This window comes from Cryptomeria japonica, unplaced genomic scaffold (assembly GCF_030272615.1).
Source record: "Cryptomeria japonica unplaced genomic scaffold, Sugi_1.0 HiC_scaffold_176, whole genome shotgun sequence".
Taxonomy (NCBI): Eukaryota; Viridiplantae; Streptophyta; class Pinopsida; order Cupressales; family Cupressaceae; genus Cryptomeria; species Cryptomeria japonica.
The window spans coordinates 167,501-182,969 of NW_026728998.1; the positions used below are offsets into that span (position 1 = coordinate 167,501).

Here is a 15,469-nt window from a genome sequence, read left to right on the forward strand (position 1 = left end):
GCACCCGCGTTTCCTTCATTTTAAATTTTTTTTTTTTACAATCTCTCAAGTGGGAAATTCTATAATCTCAACTTTTTTTGCCTTTTCAGGAAACTTTTGAATGGAGCGCATCATTGGTGCGCTCCGAAGTGTGCTCCAAGGTGCGCACCTCTGGTGTGCTCCAAAGCTCTCTCTAGCTGCGTGCACCTGCCCCGGCCGCGCACCCGGCCCCGCCCAGCTTCGCTCACCTGTCCCGGGCGTCTGGTGCGGAACCTTAGAGTAAGAAACATCACCGTGCACCTTGGCCAACGTGCGCGACTCGACCGAGCGCGCACTGGCCGAGGTGCACACCGATTTCACCTGGGTGCGCGCGCAGCACCTCGGGCGCACCGGGGTGCGCGCACAACGCCCGGGTTGCACCGTGGCCTGTGTGCTCGGGGCGCCTCGGGTGCGCGCTCGGTGTCGCCCCCGCGCGCGCGGTAGTGCGGGCAGCGCACCCCGGCCCGGCCCGGCCCCGACGAGAACGCAAACGGGCAAAAGGTTTATTCAAATAGCATTGCGACGCCCGGCGAAAAACAAAAAAAGGGTGCAACACCGGGACTTCCCGGGAGGTCACCCATCCCAGTACTACTCCGGCCCAAGCGCGCTTAACTGCGGAGTTCTGATGGGATCCGGTGCACTAACGCTGGTATGATCGCACCCGTTATGAGCTTGTCGCAGTGTGTACTTAGCAAACCGCGACCCACGTGCGAATCCACCCCGGCCACCCACCCCCGTCGAGGTGCACACCCTCCCTCGCGAAGTGCGCCCCGTTCGCCAAGTGTGAGCCCTGCCCGGGTGCGCGCACCTTGCTAGGGCGTCGGGTGTGCACCCGGCCCGGCCTACGTGCGTGCACCTGGACGGGGCGTCGTGTGCGTGCAGTGTCCCGTCTGCAACGCGGTGCCCACACACCACCTCGGGCGCAACGACCTGCGCTCACATGTGGGCCGAGTGCACCTTGGTGCATGTTCGGGGCGCCTCGGGTGCACGCTCGATCTTGCCCCGGTGCACCAAGGCGCTCGGTTTGCCCCGGGTGCGCACTTGGTGCAAGGTGGGCACCCAAAATAGGGATCAAGCACCAAAACACAAGTTTCGGGATGCAAAATGGGACCCAAGGACCACAAATGCGTTCCAAGACCCATGATGGGTCCACGAGAACAAAAATGTGTTCCGAGACTTAATAAACAAATATTGGGTTTTAGGAGAAGAAACATGCTCTGATGCCCAAAACGAGAATCGACCCCGAAAAGGCCACAGGCCAAAAGTGGGATGCGAGACAAAAAAAAATGGGACCCGAGGACCAAAATTGGGTTCCCAGGTCGAAGACAGGGCAACCGGACAAGAAACGACCTCTAAGGCTCGAAATGAGTCCCGACGACTAAAACTTGACAAGAAGCACCCATCAGGCACCCAACTCGACACCCATGGGATGCCGACCCACCCGGGCTTCCACCTAGCACACCTTGGCACCCACCCACCCTCGCACCCAACCTCGCACCCAACTTAGCACCTTTGAACCCACATTGGCACTCACCCTGACCCTGGCACCTTGGAACCCACATTGGCACTCACCTTGACCCTGGCACCCACCTTTGCACTCACCTTGGGACCCACCCTGGCTCCCACCTCGGCACCCACCCAGACACCCACCTTGGTTCCTTGGCACCCACCTTGGATCCTTGGCACCCACCCCGACACCCACCTTGGCACGCAACTTGGCTACTTGCCACCCACCTTGGCTCCTTGACGCCCACCCCGACAACCACCCCGTGACCTACCCTGGCTAGGGTTGGTGCACACCCACCCTGGTGCCCACCTTGGCACCCACCCCATGACCCACCTTGGCACGCACCTTAGTACCCACCCCGTTACCCACCCTAGGACCCACCCCGTGACCCACCTTGGCCAGGGTGGGTGCCTTGGTGCGCACAACTTGCCTGGGCTGCACACCAGGGCGGGCTCAAGATGGCACCCGCGTTCCGTTTTTTTCACTATCTTTCAAAACGGAAATTTTAAAATCTCGTTTTTTTTTTTTTTTTGCCTTTTCTGGAAATTAGTGAAGGCAGCGCATCAAAGGTGCGCAATGCTGGTGCGAACCCGGGAGCGCTCCGATGTGTGCTCCAAGGTGCGGCGTGCACGAAGTCCGAGCCCGGCTTGCCCCGGGTGCGCACCTCGCGTGCACCTTCGCCGGGGTGAGCACCTTGGCTGGGTTGCGCGCCCTGGTGCGCACCAAGGAGCGCTCTGAAGTGTGCTCCAAGGTGCGGCGTGCACGAAGTCGGAGCTCGGTTTGCCCCGGGTGTGCACCTCGGGTGCGCACCTCGCGTGCACCTTCGCTGCGGTGGGCACCTTGGCTGGGTTGCGCGCCTTGGTGGGCACCATGCAGTGCACGAAGTCGGAGCCCGGTTTGCCCCGGGCGCGCACCTCCGCCAGGGTGGGCACCTTGGTGCGCACAACTTGCCTGGGCTGCGCACCAGGAAGGGCTCAAGATGGCACCCGCGTTCCGTTTTTTTCACTATCTTTCAGAACGGAAATTTTAAAATATCGTTTTTTTTTGCCTTTTCTGGAAATTAGTGAAGGCAGCGCATCAAAGGTGCGCAACGCTGGTGCGAACCTGGGAGCGCTCCGATGTGTGCTCCAAGGTGCGGCGTGCACGAAGTCGGAGCCCGGTTTGCCCCGGGTGCGCCCTGGTGGGCACCATGGTGCGCACCAAGGAGCGCTCCGAAGTGTGCTCCAAGGTGCGGCCTGCACGAAGTCGGAGCCCGGTTTGCCCCGGGTGTGCACCGCGGGTGGGCACCTTGGTGCGCATGCCTTGCCTGGGCTGCGCACCAGGGCGGGCTCAAGATGGCACCCGCGTTCCGTTTTTTTCACTATCTTTCAAAACGGAAATTTTAAAATCTCATTTTTTTTTGCCTTTTCTGGAAATTAGTGAAGGCAGCGCATCAAAGGTGCGCACCTCGCTGCCCACCACGGTGCGCAACGCCGGTGGGCACCCGGGAGTGCTTCGAAGTGTGCTCCAAGGTGCTGCGTGCACGTTGTCGGAGCCCGGTTTGCCCCGGGTGCGCACCTCGCGTGCACCTTCGTCGGGGTGGGCACCTTGGCTGGGTTTGCCCCGGCTGCGCTCCGAAGCGGGGTTATTGGAGCGCCGCCTCTTTTTTTGTCGGAGCGTTTGGTGGGGTTTCTCGCATTGGCTCTTCCCAGGCCCGGTTGCCACCCTGGCGCGCACGAAGTCGGAAGTAGGGTTAATTGCCCGGGTGCGCACCTTTGCCAGGGTGGGCACCTTACCTGGGCTGTGCACCAGGGCGGGCTCAAGATGGCACCCGCGTTCCGTTTTTTTCACTATCTTTCAAAACGGAAATTTTAAAATCTCCTCTTTTTTTTGCCTTTTCTGGAAATTAGTGAAGGCAGCGCATCAAAGGTGCGCACCTCGCTGCCCACCTTGGTGTGCTCTGAGGTGCGCACCCGGGAGCGCTACGAAGTGTGCTCCAAGGTGCGGCGTGCACGTTGTCGGAGCCCGGTTTGCCCCGGGTGCGCACCTCGCCTGCACCTTGGCCGGGGTGGGCACCCTGGCTGGGTTTGCCCAGGGTGCGCTCCGAAGCGGGGTTACTGGAGCGCCCCCTCTTTTTTTGTCAGAGCGTTTGGTGGGGTTTCTCGCATTGGCTCTTCCCAGGCCCGGTTGTTGGGTGCGCTCCCACCCTGGCGCGCGCGAAGTTGGAAGTTGGGTTAATTGCCCGGGCGCGCACCTTCGCCAGGGTGGGCACCTTGGTGCGCACACCTTGGCTGGGCTGCGCACCAGGGCGGGCTCAAGATGGCACCAGCATTCCCTTTTTCTCACTATCTTTCAAAACGGAAATTTTAAAATCTCGTTTTCTTTTGCCTTTTATGGAAATTAGTGAAGGCATCGCATCAAAGGTGCGCACCTCGCTGCCCACCTTGGTGTGCTCCGAGGTGCCCACCACGGTGCGCTCCGAGGTGCCCACCACGGTGCGCAACGCCGGTGCGAACCCGGGAGCGCCCCGATGTGTGCTCCAAGGTGCGGCGTGCACGAAGCCGGACCCCGGTTTGCCCCGGGTGCGCACCTCGCGTGCACCTTGGTGCGCACACCTTGGCTGGGTTGCGCGGCCTGGTGGGCACCATGGTGCGCACCAAGGAGCGCTCCGAAGTGTGCTCCAAGGTGCGGCGTGCACGAAGTCCTAGCCCGGTTTGCCCCGGGTGCGCACCTTCGCCGCGGTGGGCACCATGGCGTGCACGAAGTCGGAGCCCGGTTTGCCCCGGGTGCGCACCTCGCGTGCACCTTCGCCGGGGTGGGCACCTCGGCTGGGTTGCGCGCCCTGGTGCGCACCAAGGAGCGCTCCGAAGTGTGCTCCAAGGTGCGGCGTGCACGAAGTCGGAGCCCGGTTTGCCCCGGGTGCGCACCTTCGCCGCGGTGGGCACCCTGGTGCGCACCATGGCGTGCACGAAGTCGGAGCCCGGTTTGCCCCGGGTGCGCACCTCGCGTGCACCTTCGGCGGGGTTGCGCGCCCTGGTGCGCACCAAGGAGCGCTCCGAAGTGTGCTCCAAGGTGCGGCGTGCACGAAGTCGGAGCCCGGTTTGCCCCGGGTGCGCACCTCGCGTGCACCTTCGGCGGGGTTGCGCGCCCTGGTGGGCACCATGGTGCGCACCAAGGAGCGCTCCGAAGTGTGCTCCAAGGTGCGGCGTGCACGAAGTCGGAGCCCGGTTTGCCCCGGGTGCGCACCTCGCGTGCACCTTCGCCGCGGTGGGCACCATGGCGTGCACGAAGTCGGAGCCCGGTTTGCCCCGGGTGCGCACCTCGCGTGCACCTTCGCCGCGGTGGGCACCATGGCGTGCACGACGTCGGAGCCCGGTTTGCCCCGGGTGCGCACCTCGCGTGCACCTTCGCTGGGGTGGGCACCTCGGCTGGGTTGCGCGCCCTGGTGCGCACCAAGGAGCGCTCCGAAGTGTGCTCCAAGGTGCGGCGTGCACGAAGTCGGAGCCCGGTTTGCCCCGGGTGCGCACCTCGCGTGCACCTTCGCCGCGGTGGGCACCATGGCGTGCACGAAGTCGGAGCCCGGTTTGCCCCGGGTGCGCACCCCGCGTGCACCTTCGCCGGGGTGGGCACCTCGGCTGGGTTGCGCGCCCTGGTGCGCACCAAGGAGCGCTCCGAAGTGTGCTCCAAGGTGCGGCGTGCACGAAGTCGGAGCCCGGTTTACCCCGGGTGCGCACCTCGCGTGCACCTTCGCCGCGGTGGGCACCTTGGCTGGGTTGGGCACCATTGAGCGCTCCGAAGTGTGCTCCAAGGTGCGCACCATGGCCCTCCAAGGTGCGCAGCATGGCGTGCACGAAGTCGGAGCCCGGTTTGCCCCGGGTGCGCACCTCGCGTGCACCTTCGCCAGGGTGGGCACCTCGGTGCGCACACCTTCTCAATGTTTTCTTGCCTTTTCTGGAAATTGGTGAAGGCAGCGCATCAAAGGTGCGCACCTCGGTGTGCTCCGAGGTGCGAACCCGAGAGCGCTCCGAGGTGCCCACGAAGTCGAAAGTCGGGTTAATTGCATTGTTTTCCCCGGGTGCGCTCCGAGGTGCGCAACATCGGTGCGCACCAAGGAGGGCTCCGAAGTGTGCTCCAAGGTGCGCACGATTCGGAGCTCGGTTTGCCCGGGGTGCGCACACCTTGGCTGGGTTGCGCACCCTTTGTGCGCTCCAAGGTGCGCACGAAGTCGGAGCTCGGTTTGCCCCGGGTGCGCACCTTCGCCAGGGTGCGCACCTTGATGCGCACGCCTTGGCTGGGCTGCGCACCTTGGTGGGCGCCATGGTGCGCACCTTTCGTGCGCTCCAAGGTGCGCACGAAGTCGGAGCTCGGTTTGCCCCGGGTGCGCACCTTGGTGGGCGCCATGGTGCACTCCGAGGTGCCCAAGATTGGTGCGCACCAAGGAGCGCTCCGAAGTGCGCTCCAAGGTGCGCAGGTGCGCGCGAAGTCGAAAGTTGGGTTAATTGTCCGGTTTGCCTCGGGTGCGCACCTTGCGTGCACCTTCGCCAGGGTGGGCGCCTTGGTGCGCACACCTTGGCTGGGCTGCGCACCCGGGCGCGCACACCTTGGCACCCGCGTTTCCTTCATTTTAAATTTTTTTTTTTTACAATCTCTCAAGTGGGAAATTCTATAATCTCAACTTTTTTTGCCTTTTCAGGAAACTTTTGAATGGAGCGCATCATTGGTGCGCTCCGAAGTGTGCTCCAAGGTGCGCACCTCTGGTGTGCTCCAAAGCTCTCTCCAGCTGCGTGCACCTGCCCCGGCCGCGCACCCGGCCCCGCCCAGCTTCGCTCACCTGTCCCGGGCGTCTGGTGCGGAACCTTAGAGTAAGAAACATCACCGTGCACCTTGGCCAACGTGCGCGACTCGACCGAGCGCGCACTGGCCGAGGTGCACACCGATTTCACCTGGGTGCGCGCGCAGCACCTCGGGCGCACCGGGGTGCGCGCACAACGCCCGGGTTGCACCGTGGCCTGTGTGCTCGGGGCGCCTCGGGTGCGCGCTCGGTGTCGCCCCCGCGCGCGCGGTAGTGCGGGCAGCGCACCCCGGCCCGGCCCGGCCCCGACGAGAACGCAAACGGGCAAAAGGTTTATTCAAATAGCATTGCGACGCCCGGCGAAAAACTAAAAAAGGGTGCAACACCGGGACTTCCCGGGAGGTCACCCATCCCAGTACTACTCCGGCCCAAGCGCGCTTAACTGCGGAGTTCTGATGGGATCCGGTGCACTAACGCTGGTATGATCGCACCCGTTATGAGCTTGTCGCAGTGTGTACTTAGCAAACCGCGACCCACGTGCGAATCCACCCCGGCCACCCACCCCCGTCGAGGTGCACACCCTCCCTCGCGAAGTGCGCCCCGTTCGCCAAGTGTGAGCCCTGCCCGGGTGCGCGCACCTTGCTAGGGCGTCGGGTGTGCACCCGGCCCGGCCTACGTGCGTGCACCTGGACGGGGCGTCGTGTGCGTGCAGTGTCCCGTCTGCAACGCGGTGCCCACACACCACCTCGGGCGCAACGACCTGCGCTCACATGTGGGCCGAGTGCACCTTGGTGCATGTTCGGGGCGCCTCGGGTGCACGCTCGATCTTGCCCCGGTGCACCAAGGCGCTCGGTTTGCCCCGGGTGCGCACTTGGTGCAAGGTGGGCACCCAAAATAGGGATCAAGCACCAAAACACAAGTTTCGGGATGCAAAATGGGACCCAAGGACCACAAATGCGTTCCAAGACCCATGATGGGTCCACGAGAACAAAAATGTGTTCCGAGACTTAATAAACAAATATTGGGTTTTAGGAGAAGAAACATGCTCTGATGCCCAAAACGAGAATCGACCCCGAAAAGGCCACAGGCCAAAAGTGGGATGCGAGACAAAAAAAAATGGGACCCGAGGACCAAAATTGGGTTCCCAGGTCGAAGACAGGGCAACCGGACAAGAAACGACCTCTAAGGCTCGAAATGAGTCCCGACGACTAAAACTTGACAAGAAGCACCCATCAGGCACCCAACTCGACACCCATGGGATGCCGACCCACCCGGGCTTCCACCTAGCACACCTTGGCACCCACCCACCCTCGCACCCAACCTCGCACCCAACTTAGCACCTTTGAACCCACATTGGCACTCACCCTGACCCTGGCACCTTGGAACCCACATTGGCACTCACCTTGACCCTGGCACCCACCTTTGCACTCACCTTGGGACCCACCCTGGCTCCCACCTCGGCACCCACCCAGACACCCACCTTGGTTCCTTGGCACCCACCTTGGATCCTTGGCACCCACCCCGACACCCACCTTGGCACGCAACTTGGCTACTTGCCACCCACCTTGGCTCCTTGACGCCCACCCCGACAACCACCCCGTGACCTACCCTGGCTAGGGTTGGTGCACACCCACCCTGGTGCCCACCTTGGCACCCACCCCATGACCCACCTTGGCACGCACCTTAGTACCCACCCCGTTACCCACCCTAGGACCCACCCCGTGACCCACCTTGGCCAGGGTGGGTGCCTTGGTGCGCACAACTTGCCTGGGCTGCACACCAGGGCGGGCTCAAGATGGCACCCGCGTTCCGTTTTTTTCACTATCTTTCAAAACGGAAATTTTAAAATCTCGTTTTTTTTTTTTTTTTGCCTTTTCTGGAAATTAGTGAAGGCAGCGCATCAAAGGTGCGCAATGCTGGTGCGAACCCGGGAGCGCTCCGATGTGTGCTCCAAGGTGCGGCGTGCACGAAGTCCGAGCCCGGCTTGCCCCGGGTGCGCACCTCGCGTGCACCTTCGCCGGGGTGAGCACCTTGGCTGGGTTGCGCGCCCTGGTGCGCACCAAGGAGCGCTCTGAAGTGTGCTCCAAGGTGCGGCGTGCACGAAGTCGGAGCTCGGTTTGCCCCGGGTGTGCACCTCGGGTGCGCACCTCGCGTGCACCTTCGCTGCGGTGGGCACCTTGGCTGGGTTGCGCGCCTTGGTGGGCACCATGCAGTGCACGAAGTCGGAGCCCGGTTTGCCCCGGGCGCGCACCTCCGCCAGGGTGGGCACCTTGGTGCGCACAACTTGCCTGGGCTGCGCACCAGGAAGGGCTCAAGATGGCACCCGCGTTCCGTTTTTTTCACTATCTTTCAGAACGGAAATTTTAAAATATCGTTTTTTTTTGCCTTTTCTGGAAATTAGTGAAGGCAGCGCATCAAAGGTGCGCAACGCTGGTGCGAACCTGGGAGCGCTCCGATGTGTGCTCCAAGGTGCGGCGTGCACGAAGTCGGAGCCCGGTTTGCCCCGGGTGCGCCCTGGTGGGCACCATGGTGCGCACCAAGGAGCGCTTCGAAGTGTGCTCCAAGGTGCGGCCTGCACGAAGTCGGAGCCCGGTTTGCCCCGGGTGTGCACCGCGGGTGGGCACCTTGGTGCGCATGCCTTGCCTGGGCTGCGCACCAGGGCGGGCTCAAGATGGCACCCGCGTTCCGTTTTTTTCACTATCTTTCAAAACGGAAATTTTAAAATCTCATTTTTTTTTGCCTTTTCTGGAAATTAGTGAAGGCAGCGCATCAAAGGTGCGCACCTCGCTGCCCACCACGGTGCGCAACGCCGGTGGGCACCCGGGAGTGCTTCGAAGTGTGCTCCAAGGTGCTGCGTGCACGTTGTCGGAGCCCGGTTTGCCCCGGGTGCGCACCTCGCGTGCACCTTCGTCGGGGTGGGCACCTTGGCTGGGTTTGCCCCGGCTGCGCTCCGAAGCGGGGTTATTGGAGCGCCGCCTCTTTTTTTGTCGGAGCGTTTGGTGGGGTTTCTCGCATTGGCTCTTCCCAGGCCCGGTTGCCACCCTGGCGCGCACGAAGTCGGAAGTAGGGTTAATTGCCCGGGTGCGCACCTTTGCCAGGGTGGGCACCTTACCTGGGCTGTGCACCCGGGCGGGCTCAAGATGGCACCCGCGTTCCGTTTTTTTCACTATCTTTCAAAACGGAAATTTTAAAATCTCCTCTTTTTTTTGCCTTTTCTGGAAATTAGTGAAGGCAGCGCATCAAAGGTGCGCACCTCGCTGCCCACCTTGGTGTGCTCTGAGGTGCGCACCCGGGAGCGCTACGAAGTGTGCTCCAAGGTGCGGCGTGCACGTTGTCGGAGCCCGGTTTGCCCCGGGTGCGCACCTCGCCTGCACCTTGGCCGGGGTGGGCACCCTGGCTGGGTTTGCCCAGGGTGCGCTCCGAAGCGGGGTTACTGGAGCGCCCCCTCTTTTTTTGTCAGAGCGTTTGGTGGGGTTTCTCGCATTGGCTCTTCCCAGGCCCGGTTGTTGGGTGCGCTCCCACCCTGGCGCGCGCGAAGTTGGAAGTTGGGTTAATTGCCCGGGCGCGCACCTTCGCCAGGGTGGGCACCTTGGTGCGCACACCTTGGCTGGGCTGCGCACCAGGGCGGGCTCAAGATGGCACCAGCATTCCCTTTTTCTCACTATCTTTCAAAACGGAAATTTTAAAATCTCGTTTTCTTTTGCCTTTTATGGAAATTAGTGAAGGCATCGCATCAAAGGTGCGCACCTCGCTGCCCACCTTGGTGTGCTCCGAGGTGCCCACCACGGTGCGCTCCGAGGTGCCCACCACGGTGCGCAACGCCGGTGCGAACCCGGGAGCGCCCCGATGTGTGCTCCAAGGTGCGGCGTGCACGAAGCCGGACCCCGGTTTGCCCCGGGTGCGCACCTCGCGTGCACCTTGGTGCGCACACCTTGGCTGGGTTGCGCGGCCTGGTGGGCACCATGGTGCGCACCAAGGAGCGCTCCGAAGTGTGCTCCAAGGTGCGGCGTGCACGAAGTCCTAGCCCGGTTTGCCCCGGGTGCGCACCTTCGCCGCGGTGGGCACCATGGCGTGCACGAAGTCGGAGCCCGGTTTGCCCCGGGTGCGCACCTCGCGTGCACCTTCGCCGGGGTGGGCACCTCGGCTGGGTTGCGCGCCCTGGTGCGCACCAAGGAGCGCTCCGAAGTGTGCTCCAAGGTGCGGCGTGCACGAAGTCGGAGCCCGGTTTGCCCCGGGTGCGCACCTTCGCCGCGGTGGGCACCCTGGTGCGCACCATGGCGTGCACGAAGTCGGAGCCCGGTTTGCCCCGGGTGCGCACCTCGCGTGCACCTTCGGCGGGGTTGCGCGCCCTGGTGCGCACCAAGGAGCGCTCCGAAGTGTGCTCCAAGGTGCGGCGTGCACGAAGTCGGAGCCCGGTTTGCCCCGGGTGCGCACCTCGCGTGCACCTTCGGCGGGGTTGCGCGCCCTGGTGGGCACCATGGTGCGCACCAAGGAGCGCTCCGAAGTGTGCTCCAAGGTGCGGCGTGCACGAAGTCGGAGCCCGGTTTGCCCCGGGTGCGCACCTCGCGTGCACCTTCGCCGCGGTGGGCACCATGGCGTGCACGAAGTCGGAGCCCGGTTTGCCCCGGGTGCGCACCTCGCGTGCACCTTCGCCGGGGTGGGCACCTCGGCTGGGTTGCGCGCCCTGGTGCGCACCAAGGAGCGCTCCGAAGTGTGCTCCAAGGTGCGGCGTGCACGAAGTCGGAGCCCGGTTTGCCCCGGGTGCGCACCTCGCGTGCACCTTCGCCGCGGTGGGCACCATGGCGTGCACGAAGTCGGAGCCCGGTTTGCCTCGGGTGCGCACCCCGCGTGCACCTTCGCCGGGGTGGGCACCTCGGCTGGGTTGCGCGCCCTGGTGCGCACCAAGGAGCGCTCCGAAGTGTGCTCCAAGGTGCGGCGTGCACGAAGTCGGAGCCCGGTTTGCCCCGGGTGCGCACCTCGCGTGCACCTTCGCCGCGGTGGGCACCTTGGCTGGGTTGGGCACCATTGAGCGCTCCGAAGTGTGCTCCAAGGTGCGCACCATGGCCCTCCAAGGTGCGCAGCATGGCGTGCACGAAGTCGGAGCCCGGTTTGCCCCGGGTGCGCACCTCGCGTGCACCTTCGCCAGGGTGGGCACCTCGGTGCGCACACCTTCTCAATGTTTTCTTGCCTTTTCTGGAAATTGGTGAAGGCAGCGCATCAAAGGTGCGCACCTCGGTGTGCTCCGAGGTGCGAACCCGAGAGCGCTCCGAGGTGCCCACGAAGTCGAAAGTCGGGTTAATTGCATTGTTTTCCCCGGGTGCGCTCCGAGGTGCGCAACATCGGTGCGCACCAAGGAGGGCTCCGAAGTGTGCTCCAAGGTGCGCACGATTCGGAGCTCGGTTTGCCCGGGGTGCGCACACCTTGGCTGGGTTGCGCACCCTTTGTGCGCTCCAAGGTGCGCACGAAGTCGGAGCTCGGTTTGCCCCGGGTGCGCACCTTCGCCAGGGTGCGCACCTTGATGCGCACGCCTTGGCTGGGCTGCGCACCTTGGTGGGCGCCATGGTGCGCACCTTTCGTGCGCTCCAAGGTGCGCACGAAGTCGGAGCTCGGTTTGCCCCGGGTGCGCACCTTGGTGGGCGCCATGGTGCACTCCGAGGTGCCCAAGATTGGTGCGCAACAAGGAGCGCTCCGAAGTGCGCTCCAAGGTGCGCAGGTGCGCGCGAAGTCGAAAGTTGGGTTAATTGTCCGGTTTGCCTCGGGTGCGCACCTTGCGTGCACCTTCGCCAGGGTGGGCGCCTTGGTGCGCACACCTTGGCTGGGCTGCGCACCCGGGCGCGCACACCTTGGCACCCGCGTTTCCTTCATTTTAAATTTTTTTTTTTTACAATCTCTCAAGTGGGAAATTCTATAATCTCAACTTTTTTTGCCTTTTCAGGAAACTTTTGAATGGAGCGCATCATTGGTGCGCTCCGAAGTGTGCTCCAAGGTGCGCACCTCTGGTGTGCTCCAAAGCTCTCTCCAGCTGCGTGCACCTACCCCGGCCGCGCACCCGGCCCCGCCCAGCTTCGCTCACCTGTCCCGGGCGTCTGGTGCGGAACCTTAGAGTAAGAAACATCACCGTGCACCTTGGCCAACGTGCGCGACTCGACCGAGCGCGCACTGGCCGAGGTGCACACCGATTTCACCTGGGTGCGCGCGCAGCACCTCGGGCGCACCGGGGTGCGCGCACAACGCCCGGGTTGCACCGTGGCCTGTGTGCTCGGGGCGCCTCGGGTGCGCGCTCGGTGTCGCCCCCGCGCGCGCGGTAGTGCGGGCAGCGCACCCCGGCCCGGCCCGGCCCCGACGAGAACGCAAACGGGCAAAAGGTTTATTCAAATAGCATTGCGACGCCCGGCGAAAAACTAAGAAAGGGTGCAACACCGGGACTTCCCGGGAGGTCACCCATCCTAGTACTACTCCGGCCCAAGCGCGCTTAACTGCGGAGTTCTGATGGGATCCGGTGCACTAACGCTGGTATGATCGCACCCGTTATGAGCTTGTCGCAGTGTGTACTTAGCAAACCGCGACCCACGTGCGAATCCACCCCGGCCACCCACCCCCGTCGAGGTGCACACCCTCCCTCGCGAAGTGCGCCCCGTTCGCCAAGTGTGAGCCCTGCCCGGGTGCGCGCACCTTGCTAGGGCGTCGGGTGTGCACCCGGCCCGGCCTACGTGCGTGCACCTGGACGGGGCGTCGTGTGCGTGCAGTGTCCCGTCTGCAACGCGGTGCCCACACACCACCTCGGGCGCAACGACCTGCGCTCACATGTGGGCCGAGTGCACCTTGGTGCATGTTCGGGGCGCCTCGGGTGCACGCTCGATCTTGCCCCGGTGCACCAAGGCGCTCGGTTTGCCCCGGGTGCGCACTTGGTGCAAGGTGGGCACCCAAAATAGGGATCAAGCACCAAAACACAAGTTTCGGGATGCAAAATGGGACCCAAGGACCACAAATGCGTTCCAAGACCCATGATGGGTCCACGAGAACAAAAATGTGTTCCGAGACTTAATAAACAAATATTGGGTTTTAGGAGAAGAAACATGCTCTGATGCCCAAAACGAGAATCGACCCCGAAAAGGCCACAGGCCAAAAGTGGGATGCGAGACAAAAAAAAATGGGACCCGAGGACCAAAATTGGGTTCCCAGGTCGAAGACAGGGCAACCGGACAAGAAACGACCTCTAAGGCTCGAAATGAGTCCCGACGACTAAAACTTGACAAGAAGCACCCATCAGGCACCCAACTCGACACCCATGGGATGCCGACCCACCCGGGCTTCCACCTAGCACACCTTGGCACCCACCCACCCTCGCACCCAACCTCGCACCCAACTTAGCACCTTTGAACCCACATTGGCACTCACCCTGACCCTGGCACCTTGGAACCCACATTGGCACTCACCTTGACCCTGGCACCCACCTTTGCACTCACCTTGGGACCCACCCTGGCTCCCACCTCGGCACCCACCCAGACACCCACCTTGGTTCCTTGGCACCCACCTTGGATCCTTGGCACCCACCCCGACACCCACCTTGGCACGCAACTTGGCTACTTGCCACCCACCTTGGCTCCTTGACGCCCACCCCGACAACCACCCCGTGACCTACCCTGGCTAGGGTTGGTGCACACCCACCCTGGTGCCCACCTTGGCACCCACCCCATGACCCACCTTGGCACGCACCTTAGTACCCACCCTGTTACCCACCCTAGGACCCACCCCGTGACCCACCTTGGCCAGGGTGGGTGCACCCACCCTGGTGCCCACCTTGGCACCCACCCATCCTAGCACCCAGCCTGTGACCGGGCTTGGAACCCAACCTTGCACCCGTCTTGGCCAGTGTGGGTGCGCACCCATCCTGGCACCCACGTTGTGACACACCCTTTAACCCACGCACCCTAGCAGCCACGTTGGCACCCACCTTGGAACACAACCTAGCAACTTGGCACCCACCCCGTGACCCACCTTGGCATCCACCATAGCAGTCGCCCACTTGGCACCCACCTTGGAACCCAAGTTGGCACCCACCTCGGCACCCACCTTGACACTTGTGGACCCACCTTGCCACTCACCCTAGCATCGACCCATCCTAGCACCCACCCTGGCACCTTTGCACCCTAGCACTCACCCATCCTAGCACCTAACCTGTGACCCACCTTGACACTCACCCTCGCACCCACCTTGGAACCCAACCTAGCACCCACCCACCCTGACACCAACCCTAGCACCTACCCACCCTTGCACCCACCCTGTGACCCATCTTGGCACCCACCCATCCTACCACTCAACCTATCACCCACCTTCTCACCCACCTTGGCATCCACCTTAGCACCCACCCACACTGGCACCTTGGCACCCACCTCGGGCAAGGTGGGTGCACACCCACCCTGACACCCAATTTAGAACCAACCGAGCATGTTACCCACCTTGGCACCCACATTGCAGCCCACCCTAGTACCCACCCTATGACCCACATTGGCATCCACACCCTAGCACCCAGGCACCTCGACACCCGCCTTGACACGCACCCTAGCACTAAACCTGTGACCCACCTTGGAACTCACCCTAGAACCCACCCACCCTGTGAACCACCTTGGCATCCACCTTAGCACCCACCCACCTTGGCACCCACTCTAGCACTCACCCATCCTAACACCCAACTTGTTACCCACCTTGGCACCCGCCCTCGCGTCCACCTTGAAACCCACCCTAGCACCCACCCACGCAGGAGCCCACCTTGGCACCCAACCTAACACCCACGCATCCTGGCACCCAACTTGTGACCCACCTTGGAACCCACCCTAGTACCCACCTTTGAACCCACTATATCACCAACCCACCTTGGCACCCACCCTATGACCCTCTTTGGAATCCACCCTAGCACGCACCCACCCTGGCACCCACCATGGAGCGCACCCTAGCACCCACCCACCTCGGCACGCACCTCAACACCCACCTTGGTGTGCGCACTGCGCCAACCTCTCAAAGACCCTATGTGGTGCGCTCCAAAGTGTACACCTTTGGTGCGCTCCAAGGTGCGCACCTTTGGTGCACACCGAGGTGCACACCAAAGTGTGCACCGAGGTGAGCACCAAAGTGCACTCCAAGGTGCACACCAAGGCGTGCACCTTTGGTGCGGT

The 15,469-nt window shown here is 63.1% G+C and overlaps 3 non-coding genes across 3 annotated transcripts; all 3 read right to left on the reverse strand.

Annotated features, from left to right (window-relative positions):
* Positions 1-562: 562 nt before the first annotated feature.
* On the reverse strand, positions 563-681 carry LOC131867637 (5S ribosomal RNA). Its single transcript, XR_009366189.1, has one exon. It is a non-coding gene; the product is annotated as a 5S ribosomal RNA (ribosomal RNA).
* A 5,989-nt stretch (positions 682-6,670) lies between these two features.
* On the reverse strand, positions 6,671-6,789 carry LOC131867638 (5S ribosomal RNA). The gene has a single exon (XR_009366190.1). It is a non-coding gene; the product is annotated as a 5S ribosomal RNA (ribosomal RNA).
* Positions 6,790-12,704: 5,915 nt separating this feature from the next.
* On the reverse strand, positions 12,705-12,823 carry LOC131867653 (5S ribosomal RNA). Its single transcript, XR_009366205.1, has one exon. It is a non-coding gene; the product is annotated as a 5S ribosomal RNA (ribosomal RNA).
* Between the last annotated feature and the right edge of the window lie 2,646 nt (positions 12,824-15,469).